Raw genomic sequence first — 16,838 nt, 5'->3', positions numbered from 1 at the left:
CCCTTGTCTCTGGAGCAGATAGCTGGATTCTTGTTTGGGGGCCTGGTGAGTTTCAAGACAGGGCTTCTGTCTGGTATTTCCGCATTATCGTGGCCCCGATTCAGTGACATATTTGCATGCCTGGCTCCAGCCAGAGGGGGCCACCCGTGAACATGGGATTGGGCATGGGCTCAGGGCCTTGGCTGTATCAGGACCTTCCTAAAGAATTGGATTCTGTGCGATTCCTCTCTTTCCTGCTGCTTACTTATTGTCAGTGTTTCTACTCCCTATAGGTGCTGGGAAAGACATGTCCTTGCTTTCAGTCAGAAATGATATCATCACCTGCCCTTAGCAATGTTATTCTCTTTCCTGCTGAGCTTAGGCAATACTGCAACATGCCTAAACAGTGCATCCACAACAAGTAATGGCATCATCTTGCTTTCAAAACAAATCTGTGGTGGGTGGAATTAGCCATGCTGAATGATGCTGGCCTGATTGATAATGATCAGTGAAGAAACTGCTTCAGCTATTCAGTCATTCACCTCTGGTCACCCTCATTTTGGAGAGGGTGGGAACTACTTGTACTCTGTCTTCATACCACCAAGAGGAAGAACTGCTGGCATTTTTTAATCAAATGTCCATTTAGACGGGTGATTGGTAAAGAACAGGGAGGAAAGAGGGGCATTTCCACATCACCTGTTGTGGTTGTCCCTAATCTGTCTCCTCAGTTTATTTCTGCCTTCTGCCTCTAGTGCAAATCTGGCTGCTCCCTTGAACAACAAAAACCACAAAACACCTGCCTACAGCCTGTCCTGTGCACATATAGATGTGGTATTTCCTTCCTGAGCTAAAAGGATATCTGAGTAAAGGGAAGAGCACTCAGTTTGTGGTAAACAGTTTGGCTGAGTTTTGCTTGTTATGTGTGTCCAGTTTTTCAGAAATGTGTGAGAATGAGTTCAAAGAACATACAGCTGGTTCTGTCATCTCCAAGTCTGATCTTCCACCTTTCCAGAGGACAGCTGCCTTGAGAGCAGCATAACTCGGAGCTGCATGCTCATAACATGAAGTAGAAGAGATGGGCCTATCTCTGTCCTTCAGTTCTCCATAGGCAAAATTATTACAGGTGGGGCAAAACACAAAGTCTATGTTTTAGGATGCCTAGTGTCTCCCATTACATAAAACCCTGTGTTAAGATGGCTAGACATTTGCCAGACTGCAACTGTTTGAAATCAAGTTTTTCATTACAGGTGTCTGCATCATCTGGAAGGGACATCCACTGAAATGTTTCCTAGAAAAAGGTTAGGGCAGAACAAGGTACGTATCTTGTTTTTAAGGACCTGTTCTTCAAACTGCTGTATTGGTCCCCATGTTCTAGAGCACAAGGTCTGAAATATGGCAGGAATTGTGTTAAGGATGGATGTGTTTTTCCCCTTTTCTGTGAAAAAACCAACTTAAATTATGAACTTTCTCATGAATAGCACATAAAGAGGAGGCCAGGTGAAGACAGGAAGATGGCTAGAAGATGGTAAGCCAGAGCTTTAAGAGAAAAGAGTAAGGCCTGGGAGAAGGTAAGGGCAGTGAGATGGGGGCACATGAGCAGAAGAGAAAAGGATATGGGTATCAGGACAGTTTGTGAAGGGAAGGCAGAAAGGCTGGTCTGATTCAGAGAAAGGAAAGAGGAGGAGATACCTGGGAAAGGAGTTGGAGATGGGGTCACTAGGAGAGGGCCGAGGTTTCCCCCAGAAATTTGAGAGAAAAGACTGAGGAGAGGTGAGGTCCTTCTGCAGAGTGCAAAGGGACAGGTTGTCCAAGGGAGCAGTGCTTTGGCCTCTGGTGTTGTAGGACAGAGGGACATCTTCAGTGGGACACAGGAGGCAGAACCCTGTGGTTAGATAAAGGTTGGTTTGTCTCTTTGAAGAGACAAGGCTAAACAGAAGCTGAAGGGCAAGAAGAGAGCCTTATCAGAGACTAGACTTCAATGTCAGGATGCTGGGAGGCAGGAACTGGAACCAGGAGCAGGTCTGAGCTGCAAGGAGGCAGGGCTTGGGCACAGGGCAACAGGTTGGTGCCTGGCAGAGCAGCCGAGGGCACCTGGGGAGGATTGTGTTGTGGCTGGAGAACTGTGCAGCTAATCCTCAGCTGTCTGAGCTTGTTAGACCTTAGATGCTAGAGAGGCTGAGTGCTGCCAACTGCAAGGCTGATAGCTCTGGCTGGGGGAAGGCTGGCTGGAAATGATGGGGACTTCAGCTGTAGTCACAGGAGAGGACAGCCAGGGAGTTAAAGGGGAGAAGAAGGCAGGGCTGTCAGAAAGATGCTTGCTGACCTCTTACTCTTCCTCCCAACTCCAGGGTGTCAAGCCTACACAGGGCACACAGAAAAACACTTACTGCCTTGAGTGTACACCACTCTCGAACACAGACTGGAAACCAAGCTGGAGAGTCCTACGGTTGTTGTGCTGCCAACAAAGCCTCCTGAAATGTGCTAATTACATGTGTCTGCTTATGTATAGATTGGTAACAGGGATGCCCCGAATACATATACATGTAAAATACAAGTAAGTGTATCTAAAAGTGTATCTTAAAGTGCATAGAAGTGTAAAATGAATATTGTATATTTTCCCAGTCTGAATCTCAAATATCTCTTGTCTAAAATGATGTCTTAGAGTCTGGAACTCTATTTGAACCTACTCTGCAAAGCTTGTGTTGCAATGGAAAACAAGTGGCTGACACCAAACTGTAACCAGCTGTTCCTTCAGTTTGGCTATAAGTGGAAGCAGGAGAATTTGACTTGCAGACATGCTGCAGGCTTTCTGATGCAGCTTAATGTGGTAGTGTCTGTCAAAGACACTGAGCCCTCTATAATGCTGAGTGCTGTGAAAGCTCAGGCTCTGAGAGCGTCACACATCCAGTTCCAGCACCAAAACTAATATATCCATTCTTCTTGTCTCTTCCTCAGTTTTCAGCTTTAAATGGATTTTGTGAAGCTGGGTGGGGCCACTTGGCAAATGTCATGATACATTAGTGATGGGGAGTTCAGAAAACACTGAAATAATTGGGTTTTAGAGCAGTGCTGGAGAGAGGTGCAGCACACAAGGCCTGCAGCCACAAGTTCATAGGTACAGAACAGGCTGAAGACTAAAACAGCAGTGCACTGGCCATCTCATGCTCTGAGTGAGGTAAGAACTTGAGGAGCAGGCAATTAGAAATTGTTTCCCAAGGCAGACAGACAAAGACGATGATGTAAGGCCACAGGTGGCCTTAATCATAGCATTTCCTAACTTTGGACTCCGCACCTCCATTAATGTTGTTTGTAAGGAGCGCATTACGTGCTGTGAGGAACTGATGCTGAAGAACAAACATCAGCTATATGAGCAGGATTTCTCTGGTATGAGGGCAGACTTTGCCTGAAGGACCACCCTCCAGACATTCCTCATGCAGACAAGTCTGCAGGCACCACTTAGGGAGCTGGTGCTTCCATAGGAAGGCTTCATATCGGGTGCCCTTCAGTACATAATCTAAGGGGAGGGAAATGACTTGTTTTTAAAGGAGATACACCCTTTTTCCCCTTACATTTACATCTGTCGGGGCCTTGAGGACACTAACAACCCTTAATGGCCTGGACCAGTCTCACCTGGGGCCTTCCCCCACACCCAGCCCGTGGGTCCAGGAGACCAATTTCAGCTCGGCCTGGGGCTGTCTGTCCCTGCCTGGCCCATGCTTTAGGTGTGACTGTCTCCAACCCTGTCTCCCAGATGGCCCTGAGGTCTGTGCTGCTGAGAGCCTGTCTCCAGCATACTGTGGGCTCTTTGAAAATCTCCTCAGGACAGCGCTGCTCATTCTGGTACCTCCTGAGCGTGAAGGTTTCATGCTGGTCATGAGCTGGGCCATCCTCATCCTGGTCAGGAGAAGAAGGCATAGAAACCCTTCTCTGATTCAGTAGCTGGCCGATACTATCCTTTTACTACGGTCCAGCCCTCTGCCTTGCCATCTCACCTTGAGGCTTTGCTGCCAGAAGGCAAAATGCTCTGTAAAATCTCTGCGAGAGCTGCTGACCACGCTGAGGAAGCAGGTGTATCGGGCGGGCCGTGCACAATGCCTGCCTGCTTGCCAGTTTTCCTGCTCACTGGGCATAACACCGTGGGTCAATATGTAACTTGGGGTAATGGCTTCAGATGACACCGAGAACAGCAAAGAAACATCCCACACGATACTCTGTGTGTGTGCCGTGTGGTTTTGGAGGGGAAGGGGGAGGCCTGAGGTGAAAATCCAACCTGCTCAGCTACAGCTATTTTGATCCTGCTGGGCCAAAATAGATTCAGGTTATGGGAGGTTTAGGAACAGACTGACTAGCTGTCCCCTCTTCAAGTCTCTTTCCAGGCTAATCTGCAGGAGCAGAGAGAGTATGAGAAATTTTCCTTGGGATAGTACCAGATTGTTCTGATCTATAAAAAGGGCATGAGGACTCAAAAGAGACCACACTCCCTTGTGACGTGAAGCCCTTGTGCGCAGCAGAAAGAGAGTTTTGACCGTTCTTGGAAAAAGACAGAACTCAGTGGAAGTGGGCTCAGAAATTTGCAATAAAAAATTAAGCCTTGGAGATTTTACTCTAATAGCTGTGCACGTCCAAGCGTGCTGCTGCCCGACTGGCTCCGTCTTGCACTGTCTCCCCTCCTCCTGCCCCTTCCACCTGCCCCGCATCTGTGCCTTCTCATTCATCAGGCACTGCTCCTCATCTAATCGAATCCTCCGGCACGGCTGTGGGCCAGATGGCACCAACCCCTCTGGCCGAGCGCCAGTAAAGCCCAGGAACTTGCCAGTTTGCGTTGGCTGCTGCCATGTATTTAGCTTTCTTTCACATTTTTGTGATACTACATCATGTGGATTTTGTGTGTGCATGTGTCTTTTCCTCCATCTATTCTGGAGCATTAGTTTAGATCCAGTCCTCATGGATCTGCTTGGCTCATTGATTTAGTTTTGTAGGTCCCTCTCACTGGACCTCACTGCACACTGGATTGTGAGCCTCTGAGGAAAACCAAAAAAAAGGGGTTTTATAAAGCTCCTGGCAAGGTGACCCCCCTGTCCTGACTGAGGTGTAGGCAAATGCCCGCATAAGACAAACAAAAGGAAAATAAGTTTGACTTCAAATAGTCCTTGAAGCCAGTTCTTACAGCACCTCATCAGTATTTGCCTGTGTAAGGTGACACTGTCAGGCTGCTTTGCTTTGTGTTAGTGGCAAGCTTGGTGATGGTTCCTTGCTCTTGTGATCTATCATTGATCTTGTGATATTTGTTGCTTTCTAAAAGCCTGGATGTTTGTGGTCACATGAGAATCTGAGACATTAGTTTTTCTGCTGTTTCTAGGCCTCATGGTCACAGGGAAATGGTTAAGGTCCTCCACAGTGAACCTGAAGACAAGGATATCAGAAGACAAATAGACCTTCAGGTAGGCTGAGGTTTCGTTGTTTACCTGTCTTCTTGTCCTTTTCAAAGCACGCTGCTTAAGTCACTCTAATCCAATGTCACTGTGTGGGGAAGCTTGAATCACAAACTTTTAAGCACGCAAGATTGGTTGTATTTTATTTAGGTAGCAGCTCTGTGTTACTCTCCTTGCTTATACATCCTCCTCAGGCTTGCTCTTTATCCTGACATTAGACCACAACTGCGTTTTTTCCTCAGGAGCAGTGAGTACAGAAGTTGGATAGGAAACTGGTAATCCATCAGAGAACTCATCTTTTCTTACCCACGGTTTTCTAGGGAAAAAAGACTGCACCACGCTGAGGTTATGGACAGCTTTGGAAAGTCCAGCACTGAAGTTCTGCTGTGGTTGCCCCCCTCTCAATCAGTATGGGATTTCCCCCACCTCGGCCCGCAATTTCTAGCTCTCCTAAGTATGGAAACTGGGAAACAATGGAAAAAATGAGGCAGCCTGCCCTTTCAGAAGACATTTTGTAATGTCACTGTGCTTCCCTGCTCACAGCCCGTAGGTGATGTTGATCGTGGTTACAGGAAATGCCATGAGCAATTTGCAAAGCGAAAGCAGCTTACTCTCGGGTTAGGGCTTGCCTGGCTGGGAAGTGCCGCGCCGCGCCGCATGCTTGGAGAGGAGCAGCCTGGGGAGAAGTTTGTGCAGTTCTTCCAATGGTGGTGCAGAAATGCAAGGGCAGCTTGAGGCCAGCGTGACATGTCAGAAAGCCCTAGCTTAAAGTTGCCACCTTACTAGAGGAAGCCATTTCTAGACCTTTTTTCACCTTATCCTGTTGTATATTTACTCCAGGATATGGCACAGATTAAGCCCAAGAGCACACATACCAAGCGCTTCTGTCAGTCCCAACAAATTCCCTCCCTCAGTGTATCACATCACATTTCTGCTAGTCTGGAATTGGAGATGGGTTTGGCATTTCTGTGGGCTTACACCAGGGCTGCGAAGACTCCTCAGCCACTATCTGGAAAGTAAAAGAGACATGGTGTTGAAAAAACTCATTGCTTTTCAGTCCCTCTCAGGGGCCTACAGCTCTTGGGGACAGCAGGTGGCTGCTGGGCTCTCCAGGTAGCCCTGCTCATGCCTCAGTGCTCCCACAAACAGTGTGATTCCCGAGCATGTTGAGAGCTCTCCCTGCTCTGTTCCTGCCTTCCCATGTTTCCTTGAAATCCTCTACTTGCCATTCAGAGTGAAAATCTGGGTTATACAGTGCAATTTCTTCCCAGTAAGTTCTAGTACAAAAACTGGGGGGAATGGGGTAGTGGGTGGGAAGGAGGAGAGCAATGGGAATGTACCACAGCACCACATCTATTCGGCTCCTTGTTTCATGGTGGGGTACCAGCCTCACCAAGAGCTCCTAGCCAAGATCTACATCTTCTGTGGGCAGGATGGATGACGCTAAACCCAGCCGTGCCCTCAACACCACCTGGAGAGATGTCAGCCTGCACTGGCTTTCCACTGCATGCACCAGCAAGGAGGGCAAGGCACTAGCTGCACATGATCCCCAGCCTGCATCACTTTTCAACCAACAAACCGCATTTTCAGCCTGCAGAAAATGAAAATAAATAAATAAATCATAGCCCTAAGAGGTCTCAATGGAATTTCTGTGGATTTTAGATGTGTTGTGGCTGCTTTCAGTCTCTCCACCCACTCTTCGCATCGCACCACTGCCTGCTGCAGATCCCTGTCTGACTGTGCCTTTTTCCCAGCCCCTGCAGGGCTGGCAAAGTTGGCCACATTGCACAAGGCAAAAGCCTCAGCAGTGGCTGGGGGAAGGAAGCAGAAGCCTGAAGATGTGCCTTGTAGCAGAACTTAGCCAGGGAACACCTTCCCGTCTGCAGGGTAATCCTGTTAAGTAACGCAGTGCCTTACCTTATCCTATTGCACATTTGATCCGCTCTGTCCCCACTATAACCAGCTGCACTGGATATTGACAGAGACCAGGACCTGCCTCTGCGGGAAACCATCTTCCACGAGTGCTCAGCCCTGTTTGAGACCACCCCTGTGTCCCTGTTCCTTCTCTTCAGCGCAGCCATCACTTTGTGCCTGATTTTGACGGGCTGAGCTGTCTCCCGTGAGCCAATGCACTGTAGTTTATGCCTATGCACTCCTGTGCTGTCATTCCCAGCCCGCTATCATTTCACATCAGGGTGCTCTCCACCTTTCAGCTCCTTCTCATTACTGTGGGCACGCACATGCCATTATTAGTACTCCGAGACGCAGAACAGGACCGGGTTCCTGTGCCAGGATCTGTAAGGAATGATCCTGCCAGGGAGCAAACACAGCTGAGCTCAAGAAATAGGGCAGGCAGGGAGCACACCCAGCATTCAGAGGCAAGGGAGGCTGCCTGTATTTAGGCAGCACTGGCCCTTCCTGGCATTTCTCCTTGTCCTTGCAGAAAGGAAAAGATAAAAGAAGTATCCAGCCCAGCAGAACACTTGATTTAGTGCTCCCTCTTCTTCTCAAGGTGTAGCAACCTGCCAGGGACGGGGAGGCACACAGAGGGAGGTGGAGAGACATGGAGAAACATGGCAGGATATGGGGCGATGTGGAAAGACGTGGAGGAATGTGTAGGGACATGGAGGAACATAGAGGAGGGCAGGATCTGGGGCAGGTGTGGAGAGGCATCCCATCAGCCTGCAGCTGGAGGTGCCTGGTCAAAACCCTGGGTTGATCTGGGAAGAGAGAGGTTGCCTAAGACTAATTTCTTGTACTGCTTGGTGGGCTCAGAGCAGGGAGAAGGCAGCTGGTGCTGTTTTGGCCATGTGCTTAGTGTGTTTGTACCTTGCCTGTCGGCAGGAGGAAACCTGCCTTGTGAGCATCGTGCCTGGCTGACAGGATTGGTATCTGCCCCATCACCCTTTCCAGCAGAGCTTCTTCACCCAAAACGCTGTTCGGGTAAAGAATCAAAATGTTGACCTCAGTACAATAGAGATAGCAGTGAAATGTCTAAAGCCAAATGGCTCTCTTAGTAAAGTGAAAGTAATACCGTGGAATAAATGCAGCTTTCTTGTAAGAAAGTGAGCAAATCTGTGCTTTGTTTTTTTGGTTATTTATGCTATAATCATTCTTTGACTTGATCTAATAGCTGTGGTATGCTTCTCACCAGCTTCTTGTAGCACGCAAAGAATAGGCATGAGCTTTGTCTCCCCTGCCTCCCTTTGCCTTCATTTCAAAAATTATAGATCCTGTTAAGCTGTGCTTACACTCACATGAAAGATTTAGGCAATGTTGTGCTTTTTCTTTTCCCCAGCCAATAAACCAGCCAAGAAGTACACTGACCCCTGAGTTTGCGTCAGTCCCCAAGACTTCTCTTTAGGACTTTCTCAGCTGCAAGTATCACTATCCTGACTACTTGGGGACTTCCAGTTTTGGCTCAGTTGAATTTCCTTCTGGCTGGAAATATATCCTTTTCAGTTGCTCTGGTCACACTCTCTCCATCGAGTACCAGCTCTTACTAAGCCCAAAGCTTTGAGATGGCTTTCCTCTCAGCATAGTTACTTTTTTTGCCACGTTCCATTATAAACTGTCGTCTTCCAGATTGTCGTATTATCCATTTATTTAATATTTGTACCCATTTACTGGTCGTGGAAATGCGACATTCATCTTCTGGTGTCTTTGTGTTTCTTGGGATGGGGCTTCATGGGGAAGTGAGAGCAGACCCAATCTCATTGCACTCACACTGCATCACTCAGAAACGAGGCACCTCCAGCCCAGAAGCTGCATGACTTTCTGCAGGCAGCCCTGTGCCCTAGCCAGCACGAGGAAAAACCTGCCATTTGGCTCTATACCCACCCAACAGTGGATACAAACAAGCCCCTGAGTTCTGTACCAAACCTGCATCTTGGCCTGCCTTTATCAGTTCACTGCACTTGGTGCAGCTGGGCCCTCCACTGAACGAGAAAGCGTGGCATTTGCCAGGACTGAAGTGTGTGTGAGTGTGTGTTTGTGGAGAGGAGGGAAAAGTTTGTGTGTTTTTTGTTTGTTTGTTTGTTTGTTTTGTCTGAAAACCCAGCTCATCTGTGCATCATAAAAGGCATTTTGGAATCAAGAGGTTTGTGAAGGTTGTGAGCCGGGGTCATTAGAGCAGTGCTGTGCTATTGAGACTCTTGCAGGCTATCTCTACGCTTACAGCTGCACAGGGGGAGACAGACAATCTCTTCTCCCGTTCACTAAGCCTGCCTGAACTGGAGTGCTTCTGCATGACTGTGAAGGAAGGAGCTTAATTCTTCCCCATGACCTGCTTCAAGCAAAGCTGCAGCAACGAAATGGACCGTGCTGCGTGAAACGCAAAGTCACGCTAGCATGAGTCAAACATCCCCCTCTGGTGCTGGAGAGCTCAGCTAAAGAGCAAGACAAAGGCAAACACATCAGCAAACTGAAAGCGGGTGTTCTTTTGCTTTCTTCATGGCAACAGCCCAGCAGACTCGGACTGAGATCAAAAAGCACCATGTCACCTGGAGGTCTGTGGAGAAGCAGAGAGATGTTGAAACCTCCCTCCACCTCCATCATCAAAGCCTTCAGTAGGTTTCTTTCCACACGCTTTTTCATAGCCACTTTTTCAGTTTAAGCAGCCGTTCAAAAGGCAGCAACTCATGAGCATAGGTGTAGCTTCTGGTGGCTGAACCGATTAAAATCCCTTCAATGTCACGAGAAAGGGGAAATTCAAGGAGGAAAAGAGAAACAAAAAAAAGTCCCACCTAGGGGACTGGCTAGTTTACAGGGACTGGTAATGAGATCATACTGCCACAGTTCAAGGTTACAAATTTGACTTGAGATAAGGTTTAGCAGCAGCTAAAATCTGTAATGGTGGCTGTTCAGTGGCCTGTGTGAAATTAATGGATAGTCTCTTGTAGCCATTTAATTTAACTAGGTAATTGATGTGTGTTTAGTAAAAAATATCACCAAACAGAACTATGAAAATCGTTGATGGACTGACATGTGGTAATGAATAACAAAGTTCACTGAAGTCTTTTGTACTGATGTATCGAATAACGATGTATTCACATCTCTTTGCTCCTGAACTTTTGTCCTGTTTGTTGGAGATGGATGGTAGAGCTTTAGGGCATAAATGTTAGCAAAAGATGTTTTGTATATTTGCAACACGTCAAAATATTTTTTTTCTACTATCACATGCGACTCCAACTTTAAATGTGCCATAAGATAGCAGCATCCAAATGCTGAGCCTCTTCTATATTACAGCTTACAGAGAACACCTTGTCTGAAAAGATGCAGGCTGCTTTATGCTCTGTATCTCTCTGTAGGGAGAATTCAGAGCTTCTGATGAAGTCCTGTGGTGCTGTGGTGTTGTGCTCTCCTTTTGCAGAACTCAACGAATTAAAGATGAAGGTATCAGTAGCATTCAGTTTTGGCTTTCACATATAGTTTTACTACTGTAAAATACTTTCAAAACTTCTGTACTGCAGCAGCCTTTTCATTTGTGTGCTTTTAAAGCAACTTTGGGTAACAGAAATTACACATGCTGTAAGTATCAGCAACAATGTAAAGAAAGACCAAAAAGAGGCCTGTCAAATCTTTCATTCCTGTAAAATAAAGTGAAAGAAGAGAGTAAAAATGTTGTCCTCTGTTTTCTGGTGGTAATATATGTTCATTAACAAAGTACCAAAATCCGTTGTTAACCAAAGTGATAATCTCTGGTAACAAAGGTACTTCCTGGGTACTGGGGATAGACTTGCAGGATGCCTTTATTTTCATTAAATCTCTGATTAGTCAATTTTAGGTTCTTGCAAATGTTCCTGTTATTTGCTCTTGGCAACACTGGAAATCAAACAAAAAGCCACTGCACTTTGTTGCTGTAGGTGTAGTCCTGACACCTGGTTATGTGTATACGCCTGATATTTTGAATTGTGGAGAATCTGCAGTCTGAAGCCACTGCTAGTAGGCAGAAAACACACAGGTAGGTGGCAAAGACAGAGTTCACTGAGAACATTTTGCAAAAGGCTGTAAGTTATTTTTGTTTATTGCTTGGGATGGTACAAATAGATCCGAATTTAAGCTCAGGGATTCTTGGATATTTTCCTCATGAGATCTGTGTCTGTACAGACAGAATGTTATAATATGCTTTCTTCTCCTTGGAGAGCGGATAATATCCCCCTGGCAACACGACAGATCACTTAAATGGAACAATAATATTAAGCAAGTGTTTGCAGTTGTCCTTCAGGGTGCGTTAGCATCTGAAAATGAGAGGGAATGGTGAGCATTATATGGGTAAGCAATTAGGAAGATAGAAGTGTGTTGGGGGGAGAGCAGCATATTTCAAAATTGGAGTATTACATAAAAAGAGTCAAAAGCATACCTTTAAGTGAGCAGTTTGGGAAGATCTTGTTCTGTGAGCTACTGATGTGACCACTGAATATAAGGGATAGCCCCTTTCTCTGTGGCGTAGGCTGTTGTCTGAGAGAAGACTTTGGTCTGGCTTAGGGGTCTGCCCAAGGTGGGAAAGCCCCAGTCAGTTCAGTAACTGTCTCCATGAAGGGCATATCTGTGCTCACTGACTTCCCTCAGGCTGGAAAGAAAATGAAAAATGAGCACAGAACCACCTCTTTGCATCTTTATGTGAAACAAGTTGGGAGACCATCTTCAGCTGAGGCTAATGGCAAAGCTCCATCAAGAACAAGGTTCCTTGTATAGCAAGTCCTGGTCACAGTCATTATCATTCAGCTGAGAAACAGTCCCCTGCAATGCTCCTACTAACATTTATAATTTGTCCCTTGCATTGACTGAAAGCTGCTGGGATCCATGAGGCCCTGGCCTGGATCTGCTGTGGCCAGATGGGATTGCTGGGCCCCAGTCCATTTCATGTAGTGCCATCACTTGCAGAACTATGTGCTTCAGCTCAGCTTTGTTGACTAGCCCTGAGTTTCTGCTACCTCTGTGCTAGCCCTACTGGCTGCTGCAAAACTCAGATTTTCACCCATGTCAAGTTCACAGTGGCTCCTCACCATGAGGTGCAAGTGCCACTGCCCCACTTTCCAAGGTGGTACTTTCCCTGAGACAAGGGTATGAAAGGTTGATGTCTCCAGCAAGGAGGAGAAATGTCTGAAGCACCAATCACATTGCAGTTGAAAATGGAAATTAGTGTTATGATACCAAAACAAGCAGCTAAAATATGAAAGTCAGGCAACTCAGTCAACTTAGAATTTGACATAAGGACAGGATGATTCCAATTATATGTTCATGCTTTTATTTCACTGGTGGTTCCAATTTTTGTCCTGCTTTTCCTATTCTATTTTTTTTTCAAATGTAAACTGTTTTGAAGGTCAAAGCCTTACGAGGCAGAACAGGTAGTGAAGTTTCAAATAATTTTGCACCAACGGTCTATTGCCCACTCATGCTAAGAACCCACGATTTAAAATAACTCAAAAGTCACAGTTCAAGCATTCATTGCAGGCCCAGTTTGTCCTCTAGGGGTTTTGTTTTTCAGGATTCATGTCCATATGTGCTCAAATTTGCATGTTGTTTTATGCATCCAGAAGAGCTAACTTCCTCCTTTTTCTTTCCTTTGGATGGATGCTATGGTTTTATGTGGGGATGAGTGACACTTATGACAGACAGGCTGACAAAACAAGGCAAAATCATGGGAGTATGCAACATCAACAGTTATGTTGGTGTTTCCATGTCCCTGCTGAGGATGGGAAATATTTTGCCATCACTCTTCCTACGTACACAGTCCTAAAGTGTTCAGAAGGGCTAAATTTCTAGTGAAATGATCTTCAAGTGTTGTGTTGTCATGACAGGGAGAGAAGCTGGACTCAGTTCTTGTACACCATAGTATAGCATGGAGCCTGTAGCAGAACTACAGTGGTGTAGTAGGACTTTTTTCGTGGACTGGCACCTATTGGGAGCAATCAAATCCCCAGCCACTGCAATCAAAATAGCCTTTTCTCTGTATTGTCAGGATAAATTCCTGCAATCCATACCATACCTTTCTCTGTGCTTGTCTGCTAACTATGCAGAAAGAGCTAAGCAATCATGCATAATTCATTACTCTTAATTAAAATGTAAATTTATTGTCAGCCTTTTTGGGTAATTAAAGCACCATTGTGGGAATAGGTTTACGTTCTGTATCTGGAGTTCCTTTTGCTAAAATAAACACATGACGCTTTATGCTCTGTTTGAAGAGGTGCAATTGATTACCAAGTGGGACAGAGCTGAACTTCCAGGGGAGGTCCATCAGCTGGTGTGTGTCTAATATTCAACAGAGTGCGAATCCACTTTGCCATAAAGTGAGCTGGCTTATTCTCTGTGGAGTTAGATGCCTGCATTTCGGATCTGGCACAGACATAAAGTATTATTTATAGGTATATTTCTCCCCCCCCATCCCCTCCCAAAATCCAGCTTTTTATTGACCTCAAGCTGTTCCTCAGAAGCCTTCAGAGCTACTTTAATGGATTGCTGTGCTTACTGTAAACAGTCGACTTACTAGAGTGTCTTGCAGGTTCGGCTTCATTCTTTATAGACCTTGAAGCTTCCCATGCAGTTGGGTATCCATTAAATGAAGGATTAAGTGCATAAAAAAAAAAAAAAAAAAAAAAAAAAAAGAAGAAGAAGAGAAGTCTTCCACAAGGATAGAGTAGTGAGAGGGTGCTCAGCAGGGGACTTAGTTGTAATTGTTAGCATTTTCCCCTTCCTCCCTCAGTCCAATAAAATCTTCAAATTAAAAAGGGATGTAGTGAAGGTGGTCTTGGGGTTGTGGATGAAGTGCAAAGAGCTTCTCATGAAAGAAAACTGTCGTGGGGCCATGCAGGGGTAGAGGGAGGGAGAGGCTTCCCAGCTACCCCTTTCAAAGTGCTGTGGGGATTAGGAGTGTTTCAGCACTGCTCTTTGGATTATTTCTTCCCTCCAACAAAAGCATGACATCTCTGTCTCTGCCTGTGTCCCGTCTCTGTCTGTCTCTGTCTCCTGTGGACAGGTGGACAGAGGTCATTTCAGCTCTGGGGGAGGGTTTGGTGCTGAACAGAGACAAAGAAGGGAGGCTCTTTGCTGTGCCATCCCCTGAAGTCACATTATTCTCATGTAAAGGCTAAGCACATCTCTCTCGAAAGGCCTGGCATTCATTACCTGCCTTCTGCCATAACCTTACGGCTTCAGAAATATGTGGGAAATTTCACGACAGGCTCCCCCAGCCTAATCACCACGAGGGCGGGCAGTGGGCTCAGTCCCAGCCCTGCCACACAGGCCCAAGCGGGTGCGGGCAGGGTGTGCGCAGTGGGGCGAGGGGCAGGGAGAGGACCAGTGTCAGGGCTGATCGGAAAGGCGGTCTCTGGAGTGGCCCCGACTCAGCTCTGTTGCTGCGGGAACTACCAAGTGAAACTGATAATTATCTACAGCACGTGTACGAGCTGCGAGCCTTTTGATGTTGGGGCTCATGTGTGTTGAGTTAGCCAGCACATCTTAATCAGATCGTCTTTTCTTTTTTTAAATGAAGATTCGGAGCGCTCTTATCTCCCCGTCCCTTCCCCGCCTTTGAACTTGTGTTTCACTGACGTTTTCACAGACGCAGCCTTCCCCCTGCCAGGCCCCACCAGCGCCAGCTCAGCGAGGTAAAATGGCAGGTGCCGCTGGGTGTGCACCCGCGGCTCTCCAAAATAAGGAGCTCCTCGTCTGCCACCACTTTTCTGTCTGCGATATTGAAACGTGTTTCATCGGTGGCACCAGGCAGTAGAAGGGGGAGACAAAAAGGAGAGACAAAACCCTTGGAAGAGGCTCTTATGAGTTCAATAAAACCCTGGCTGTTTTGGCCTTCCCTGAGCACCAGCCATTTCCTCACGGGTGCAGGGAGTCTCCAGAAAGCAAACCCTAAAACTCATCAGCTCCGCTTGCAAAAGTCAGAGTCTTTGTCCTAACCACAAACACTTCACCAGCACCCCACCCGCCACAAAACACAATAGCTCATTCCCTCCATGGTTCTCCAAGCTTTTCACAGATATTAGTCAACATTTTCGTGTTATTATTACAGCTTTACTTTATTACTCTCCTTTTTTTAACAAAAATGCTCATGCTGCTTTGGCCCATTTTTTTATTTATAACCCAGTCTGTTTTAATAGCTGCATATAAGACTGAATTGAGGGGAAAAAAATGGACATGTTTGACTCATTTCAGAATCGTTTCTGAAATGTTTTTCCAGCAGTCCTGATGGCCTGCATTCCCCCTGGGAGGCTCAGGTGCTGGCCAGCATGAACTGACCTTGCTGTAGCTTGGTCCAGGATATAAGCTTTCCCCCTGCATCATGCTGCACTTTTCCTCCTGCCTCTCATTTCATGGCTGTAGGCATCTGTTGCCTGTAACAGACGGGCACCTCCAGTGGGTACGGTCCTGCCTGGTGCCCTCACAAGCCCTTCACATGGCTAGGGAAAGGCCTGGGGAGGGCTCAGGTGCCTGGGGGATGGTGGCTAAGCACACGCGATGGCTTCACAGTATTATCTGACAGCCACACCAGAGTAATCTCTTAGGTGGATTATTTCCAAAGCCACAATGAGAGCGTGCCATTTCCAGAGTCTCGTACAAAGCACTTGTGGAGCCGTTTTTCTTTTTGCTTGCCCACCGATGAAGGTTGGCTAAAAGCCATGCGAATCTCAGCCTCTCACAAGATCGTCATTGCACACCTGTAAGGGTAGACGTTGATGCTTGTTCTTGGAGCCCAGAGGAGCGTTAAGAGCTCAGTCTTAGTTCATCTGGCTCCCAAGCCCTCTGAGCAGTGTCGTCAAGGGAGGAGGCAGCCAGCTGACAACTGCTGGGTCAATCCCAGAACAGCTTGCCAGGGAAGCCTATCAAGTCACAGTAATCGGGTTTGATTTAAATCTTTCTCCTTCTCATCACTCCTTCTGGATTAAGTCATCTCCACCAAAGACGAGAGAGGCTGTCTTGGAAGAAGCACAGACGTGCTCTTGTACAGGTAGGCAAGCCACCATCACTTTTGGATCTTAGCATCTTCATCCCAATTTTGCTGTTCCATTGGAGATGACACTAATCTAGGAAGCAGAGGCTTCTGAGCCTGCTTATTCATCCCAGGGTCATCTGATGGATAATGCATGGAGCTCTTACCCCAGTACTGCAGTGGCTACAGTGGGGTGTGTGACACTGCAACAAGAAGGACTGTGAATCCTGGCCCTTTGGGAGTGCACATACAGGGGAGGCCATTTTACAGAGTATTTTTTCTTCATTTTGCACACTGTTTGTCACACTGAAAAAATGCAGCTCTTTACCTGAGGCTACAAGCTAGTACAGGCTTCCCTTGTGACTAAGCAGCACACTGGTTTGCAATACAATGCTTTCTGTGTGGAGCAAGGACATGAGTGCATGGGAGAGCTGGCAGAATAACCTAGTCCGGGTCTGTTCTTTCAGCGTGTCCCACTGTTGTGT

At 46.7% G+C, this 16,838-nt stretch overlaps 2 long non-coding RNA genes across 3 annotated transcripts; both read left to right on the top strand.

The window, feature by feature from the left end:
- Nucleotides 1-962: 962 nt before the first annotated feature.
- On the top strand, nucleotides 963-7,046 carry LOC121064148. Of its 2 annotated transcripts, none has more exons than XR_005816352.1 (6): nucleotides 963-1,102; nucleotides 1,227-1,293; nucleotides 1,458-1,504; nucleotides 2,328-2,533; nucleotides 5,339-5,420; nucleotides 6,844-7,046. It is a non-coding gene; the product is annotated as an uncharacterized LOC121064148 (long non-coding RNA). The 2 variants fall into 2 exon arrangements; XR_005816353.1 differs by having other exon boundaries at nucleotides 5,732-7,046.
- A 2,800-nt stretch (nucleotides 7,047-9,846) lies between these two features.
- Nucleotides 9,847-11,031, top strand: LOC121064147. The gene is made up of 2 exons (XR_005816351.1): nucleotides 9,847-9,979; nucleotides 10,721-11,031. It is a non-coding gene; the product is annotated as an uncharacterized LOC121064147 (long non-coding RNA).
- Nucleotides 11,032-16,838: the final 5,807 nt, after the last annotated feature.

Source organism: Cygnus olor, chromosome 1, assembly GCF_009769625.2.
Source record: "Cygnus olor isolate bCygOlo1 chromosome 1, bCygOlo1.pri.v2, whole genome shotgun sequence".
Classification (NCBI taxonomy): domain Eukaryota; kingdom Metazoa; phylum Chordata; class Aves; order Anseriformes; family Anatidae; genus Cygnus; species Cygnus olor.
This window is presented reverse-complemented; position numbering and strand designations above follow the sequence as displayed.